Raw genomic sequence first — 8317 nt, 5'->3', positions numbered from 1 at the left:
ATATGTTTAAAGTAATACTGGGTGAGAATACAGTATTTACTATAAATAACATGATGCATGTGATAGTTACATACAGTTACAGAAGAAATATTAAATAATTAGGCAGCACAGAAACCTGTGATTTCTCCCCAAATACAAAAAATATTCTACAAATCTGTTATAGACAAAAAATGTGAGAAATATTTCTGACTTCAAGTATGCAGCATTATTTATAAGACCATAATAACCATAAGATGATTATTCTGCTAGTAATTAATAGTTTATTTTGTCTTTGGTTCACAAGAAGCTGAGCAATTTATACAATTAGTTTATTATAGGGCTGAAACTAGCTGTTGCAACTGCATTGCAGTTTCTCAGAGCACAAGCTGACGTCTTCCAATTGCTTGTTGTGTCTCACAAACAGTTAAAAACCCAAAGATATTCAGTTTATGATTAAAACAGAGTATCATCACTGGAAGAGTGGCAACTAGTGAATGTTTGTCACTTTTGCTTGAAAAATGACAAAATAGTGGCTGATCAGTTTTCTGCCGATCAACAAAGCAGTTAATCGACTAATAGTTTCAGCTTTAGTTTATTATATTTAGAATTTAAGAGCCACTTAATTTAAATTAATTCTGCCATGTTGAAAGCTTAATACTGCTGTCATGTTTACTAAATCTTTAAACAGCTATGTTTTTTACATGGTTAAACAATGGCAACTCATTAATTAGAGAGAATGAACATCATTATTTCCAATATAAAATGTTTGTTTTTTTCTCCTTACAAGAACCTAAGCAGATGGGGCACGGCTTAAGACTCTTAGATTATGTCATCTATTTTATTTAAGTTCAAGTTCAGTAACGGGTAATATGCCATACATCAGTCTGGGCAGCGGTCTCTAACCTTTAATTTCACTTGACGTCACATGTCACCAGACCTCACATGTGACATGCTAGACCCTGAAACCCCAAAAGACATGTAGCTGGTTATCTTACATCACTGATTTAATGTGGTGTTGTAAAGTGCTTGGATAACTGTATGACATCCATCTCTCTCCAATACACAGTGTGTGTAATGCAGGCCTCAAAGATCAAGTCACTGCTGGAGGATTAGATCAAACCTGTGGAGTTGCACATCATGCCTACTTGTGTAAATGCTCAATAAATATGACAAACCTATGTTTGATATAAGGGGATTTAAGGTCCCCAATATATATATATAGTGGTACAATCATAATAAAGAAGGGCAAGGTAGAGAAGTTTGTCACAATCAAACTTGGAATATACGACATGCTGAATGTGGCTCAGCTCAGCGTTACGGAAATGTCTACTTTAAAGAACAATCAGAAACATTTAATTTGTCTAACCTCCACCGCTGTTTTGTGTATACTCAACACAGTATTTTTCTTCCTTTTTGGTGAAAGCAGGCAAACTTCAGATGTCAAATGTGTGACATTATGTAGGCACTTTCCTACTAGCAGGACACAGAACAGCAATATAATTTGCTAACACATAAATCAAGTGTACAAAGAGCATTAATTAGAAATTCATTAAAAATTCAGACTCACCGGCAGGTGTGCAAATAAAGGATTAGGTAGACATCAATTATACCACATAAGAGAACATTTTAATTGCAATTCCTGGATTGATTTACAGAGGGAAACAATCAGGCTCCGTGCAATATGGCTGATTGCTCATTTTCTGGAAAAATAATGAGGAAAACACCTCACCAGGTAACACTGTCCCCAGCTGTAAATTCACACACACAGATTCAGAGTTGTGTGTGTGTTTTGTCATGCAGTCACATGCACAGACACATGCATGTGTGTGTATATATATATAAAAAATAAAACACATGTAAATGAAGAATAAGGTAATAAACAGACACACACATAGATACTATTGAGACATAAACACACTCACCCAGAATTACAAAACATGACACACACACAGACATGCTCACACACATAAATACACATGCACTGCAGCTTGGCATTCCCATCTGCTTGTGGTGGTGGAGAAGTTCTTAAGCACCAAATGTTGTGCTGTTATGACTCAAGTTTGTGAATTCTCCAACCTCCTCTGTGTTCCTGATTACTGCATTATGGCATCTGCTTAATTAGCTTGGCTTGTGTCATATGTTGCACACGGGGGGGTGTTAAAAAGTGCCCTTCCCTCTTGCTCATTATCTGCCTCGATTCATGTGATGTATAATCTCTCTTGACAGACATTCATATTGACATAGGGACAGCTGTCAGCAGAGCGTGGTCATAAAGGGTGCACATAGAATAAAAAACCACAAGGAAGGCAGATAAGTGAAACTAGTGATTCTGTGTTTCATTCTCCATCCATCAACACTGCAACTGTTCTAATTATACAGAATTTAATTTTATGGATGAGAGTTTTTTTGGAGAAGGAACTGATAGTTGGCCATGCATTTTGATTACTTCAGGTAATATTCAAAGTAACCTCCTGCCAGTGTATTTTCTAAATCGGTTCGGTATCCAACTCTTGGCGAGGAATCAACCTCATTATTGCCATGTGGGAAATTCTAATGATTATCTGCATAACAGCTCTGGACAATCATTTCCATCCCACAATACGCTACTTTCTTGGTGGGACAGAGAGTTTGTTGATTAGAAATGTCCCTTTTTTACAAATCAAAGGATCCCATTCTGTTCAAAATCCATGGCAATAATATTACAATATTACAATATTGTACCCTAACAGGGTTGTTATACCTATGGGACCTTTACTAAGAGATGTGTTTGTCTTGAACATCAAGGACACGTTTCATAAAATGATGTACAATGACAACTACTTGTGACATTAAATGCCAACGTTAAGATATGGTTTAGGTTAGACAGCTAAATCACTTTTATAAGGTTATGGAAAGATTGCTGTTACGCAAAAAAAAGGTCCAGCCACCACAACACGGAGTCCAACAGAAAGTCCAAAGTCAACTCAGCTAACTACTGACTGAAAAGGTTGAGAAATATATTGTGATATTGTTGTCTTAGCTGGCTATCATTAGCTTGCTTGCTAATGCTGATGAATTGTTGGCTATCTGACATAGCAAAATATTGTCAGCTAGTTTTAACCAAACTCCTGGGGGCTATAAATTAATAACTAACTGCTGTTGCCACGGCGACAGAGAATGTCGATGTTCCATTTTTCCATTATTTATTTTTTTTACAGTTCATCACATTGTTGGTGGGCTAAACATGCTCGAAAACTCATGAAACTTGGCTCATACATCACAAATGGTAAAATGTTACATCTGATTTTGGTCTTGCACATGGTTGTGGCAAAATGGCTCCATAGCACCCCCTAGAAAACTTCAACGAAGCAGCCCCACCGTCCCGTTTCACCGAGATGTATGAAAATTGGCAGGCACATGTATCATGTCCCGTCATACAAACAAGCTTCCTGGACCCATACCCCAAACCCAAGGAGGAAGTCGGCCAATTTGAATTTAGTGGTCATTTTTTGGTGATTTGCACACGTTGTGTTTTCACAAACTCCTGCTAGGGGATTGATTGGATCGACTTTAAATTTGATCAGTGCAATCTAAACACCACCACGATTGAAACGTGTGCTATTTGTGACTGTTCGTCGAATAGCATGTCCGTGGCTTGATAATGCATATAACAATGCATGAATTATCTATGTTCTCTACTGCTGGGTTATTATGCTGTCCTTCAAACAGCCTCAGAGACAAAACTACAGCCTTTGTTTTAAACTGAGGTAAATACAACCATCTTAAATAAATGAAAATACGAGCAGAGATGCTAACTATGGTCAAGTGACTATTATTCCCCTTGAAAATAAACTAAATTTCACACCCACTCAAAAACTCCGACATATGTTCCATTGATGCCTAATGGGCCTGCTTGTGCTCTTCGCAAGAGACTGGAGAGGGCAATTAGCTGCATGTGGCTTTGATTAGCACTGATTCCACAACAGTGCTTGAAGGAATATAGAAAACAAAATACTAAATTACTGTTGAAGCTCTTTTTGACAGAATGCAATGAAATGGAAGAAACTATTAAACTTCATGGTAATAACAGGTAAATGTGAACACTAACTATAGCACGGTGCCCGTGGCTAAGATTATGCATATTCTACCTACAAACAGCCTGTGCCAAGCAATGCATATAAAACTGAAATAAATGGCTACAGATGCATGAACTTGCCCTGAAAGAGGTTTGCTTACTCTGTGATCTCATTCTTAAATGAAACCAATTTGCCTAGAAATTGGTTCTAAGGCCTAATGCTGAACTCTGTACATCAGCTCCACCACACACACACACACACACACGCACGCACGCACGCACGCACGGCACACACACACACACACATTTAGCTTTTACAAACGCACTTTCACAGTCACACTGCTTCCACCCCTTCCCTCGCTGCAAATCATGTTTGACTTTGAAGTGCTAATTTTGGAAGTTTAGCCAATTTTTATTTGCTGCTTTGAAATGTATCCCCTAAGCTGCTGCACCAGCAATGAAATATACAGACCTTTACAATGAGGGATAAGTGACCAAAATGAGAAGCGCCTGGTTTTCTTCCTAACATTATATAACTGTGAATAATCCCCACATAGCATTTTCTCCTGTGCCATCACTGCCTCATTTTATATTCAAAAATATTATGCAGACTTTTTACTTTTTGCTCAATCCCTACCTAAAGTTTGAGCTAATTTAAGATATCGACAATACAATGCTGCAGACAACAACTATTATTATTACTACAGTGTTTTGACAGTGAACAAAAACAACACAACTAAAATAATAAAGGTAAAACAATAATCGGAGCAGGTGGTTTTACGTTGACAATACTGACGAGTGTCTGATCACAGAAACATTATATCATTTGAGTATACCACGGTGTGGGTGAATACTGGATTCTGATTGGCTGCTGGATGTCCATTAATACCTGATGCAGGACGCCTACTAAGTAGTTCCAGTGAAATTGTGCGCTGAAATGACTTGAATGAAAACTAAATCTGTATATCTCGTTAATATATATCACTACACTGAGTGACACCGACTGTAACACACAACCCCCTACACTGCCCCTCTGAACTTACTGACACTTTGTAAAAGCAATCCTCCCACATCCTGTCCGCTATTCAGCCCGCTACTTCAGGATGAGGCCATCGGTACACAACATTCGTTCGTGAAAATCTCTATTTGATATGGGGACAATGACATGGCTGGATCGCTAGCTTGTCTTGTTGTTAAATATTGTCAAATTATATTTACCGTTTATCAACTGTACACAGCGTTATTGACTTTGAGTCTTGCTAACATAATGTTAGCTCTCTTTCTTATAGCTGAGCCAAGCGCTCTATGAGCTAAGGGAACTATAAAGTATCTCTTGTTGCATCGTCGTATCTATGGTTTGTCCTATTTACTGGAGTAGTAAATGGTAATGGGATGGTAATGGTTCTTCCAGATATTAGAAAGAACATCAGGTGTTACCAGGGAAACAGAGTTATGGCTTGTAAAAATAAACTTTAGGTTTTAATTGAAAAATGCATGAAAATATAAAACAATCTTATTTTTCTTTGGCAAGTGACCATGGTATAAGTGGGATAATGCCCTTCGAGGTGTGCATAATCAGGAATTAATGGACTTCGCAGAGGCAACCGATTCTGGCCACGTCATCCATTAATTCCTAATGATAGACATCAGGCATTATCACTTACATATAGAGTGCAGGCCTTCATATATATAGTTATGTAGTGATTCAATTCAGTAACGTCTAAACCCTGAAAACAAACCATGGCCCACACGATCCCTTGACTGTTGTACAAAAAACTAACCCAAACACTGAAGGAAAAAAAGACCTTGGTAATATACATAGCAGCATTTACCACCGTGATGGATGCAAGGATGACCTCAATCACAATCCTTTCTTAACTGCTTTCAGCAGGAGCTGGAGCATTATATAGTAAAATAAGTTGATCAGATTGGCTCCTCACCAAGCAGCCCAGCTAATAACATGGAAAGCAAAAAGCTTGAGGGAGAGAAGATTTGGAATGTGGGCCCCACCACTTTCCAGCGCTGCTCTGCTTTAACACAGTCCTGGACTTGGCAATAAATTGCTTTGGTAATCAGCTTTTTGAAAAGCTTATTTACTGCTTGTTTTGTGTTTATTGTAGTTCTCAGAATGAAATACAAAATTGGATTTTATTACATGTGCAATTTTCTCCTCTCGTAAAGAATAGAGAGAGAAAGCACATCACCTTGTTGAGAATGGATGATCCAGAGAGGATGTATACAGTATAATATTTTTGATTATCTCTCTGTTTTGATGCAGTCTCCTTGCGCTCCTCAGGATACACACTATAGGATTGGGTGGAAACATTTCATGTATAAAATGTCCCCAAAAAAAGCTGATAGATCAAAAAGTCTACTAGCTACACTGGGAGGAATATCAGTATGTATGAATGAGTGAGTGACAGAGAGTAAAAGAAAAGAAAAGGGAGGTGTGGAGTAGTTTGTACTGTATGTAAGCAGCAAATGTTTCAGTGTTTTATTCTGTTAGCATGTACACAACTGGAATAAATGATTTTTTTTCCCACAACTGTACAATAAAAATGCATAAACCATCAGCATCATAGCCCATATGGTCCTTTCATAGTTCCATGATTATGTACAATGCAGTCCAATGTGCTTTTGTAGACTTGTTGTAGACTCACTGCTTTTGTGAATGCATAAAGGTAGGGTAGGTAACATTAGAGAAACTAGCAAGAGACATTTGATTGATTGCTTTCTTGTCGGGATGTAAAGAGAATTTCAACAAATATAACAGAAAATGCTTCTGAAACACATTACCTATCCTAACTAACTATATGCTATGATTGAAAACACATCACCCTGAAATTCATGCAACCCTTGCACCATTCGCAAGAGCTTACATTTTTTCCAATCTTAATATGGTATACAAAACTGTTAAATTGTAAAGAATGATTAAATTTTTTTTTACAAAATTTAAGTCATTCCAATTATAAAATTTAGATCTGAACCACTGTTGTGAGCTCAAGTGCTCTACTAACTACAGTGATGATATTTATTAATCACTGTTAAAACACTTGTGAGCTACAGTTAATACTGTGATTGAACACATTGCCACATCCCAACCTTCCAAAAATGATCTATGAAATGCTCACAAACCAGTTACATTCACCCACCAAGTCAATAAAAATCTGAATATCACTTTAGTTCCTTTCACTGCAACCTAGTGCATACAACCTACAACTTCTGTTTAATTAGGTTACTTCAGGGCTATCATTTTTCTTCTGTTAACCACTATCAAGCCATGTAGGAAATCCTTTTAATATTACTAAGGGGGCTTTGATAATGTATGTGGTAGCTAATAACTGTACCATGACCATAAAGAATTATAGAGGTATTTGCAAGATCTCTCATATTAAACACATTTTGAATTAAATGCGTACTGACTTTACAATCTGACAGATTCCATTATAATCAAAAATTTTGTAGGGAAACACGCCAGACCATTTACTTTCCAGTCAAATTAAGACTTTTATTGAAAACATTTTATTAGTTTGGCTCTTAAATTTGATACACATGATCATAATATCCTGTTGTATATATGGTCTGCCTCAATGCTACATTTTGGACCAATTAATATTTAGTCAATACATGCTTCTTTTATTAGTATCTGTTATTGGTTTTCACTGATTATCACTTTATACTATTACGCAGATGACACCCAACTTTTTAAATCTATTTCACATTCTGCTTAAACTTTCACTCTGCCCAACACAGGCTGACTCCAAATTAGGGAGTTTAATGTTCTACATAAGTATGATTGTCTATTTGATATGTTTATAAAATATACACCAGGAAAACTTAAACTTACCAGTCATATATACTCTGATTTGATGTGTGTGTGTGTGTGTGTGTGTGTGTGTGTGTGTGTGTGTGTGTGTGTGTGTGTGTTTGTGTGCATAGCCTTTCGTCTTCCTTATTTCCTCAGTTTTACATTACATTTGGGAAAGTGGGAGAAACAAGAAAAGACAACAGGAGAATCAACTATTCAATTCAATTCAATTTTATTTGTATTGCATTGACTAGTTTTAGCAGATTTTTAATCAAACTGAAGTGTAATTTTGTTTCACTTCATGCAGCCTACCTGATATTGTGTTTCACATTAGCTGGTTTGTTGTTGAGGGCTATTTTGTTCTGTTTTGTCCAAACCAATCAGGAGCAAGTGAGATTTCCTTCCCACCAATGTCATTTTCAGTCAACATGGAATCTCACATAGGATACTGTTTAACAAGCTGGTCGAAAGCAAGT

Source organism: Dicentrarchus labrax, unplaced genomic scaffold (genome assembly GCF_905237075.1).
Source record: "Dicentrarchus labrax unplaced genomic scaffold, dlabrax2021, whole genome shotgun sequence".
NCBI classification, from domain to species: domain Eukaryota; kingdom Metazoa; phylum Chordata; class Actinopteri; family Moronidae; genus Dicentrarchus; species Dicentrarchus labrax.
This window is presented reverse-complemented; position numbering follows the sequence as displayed.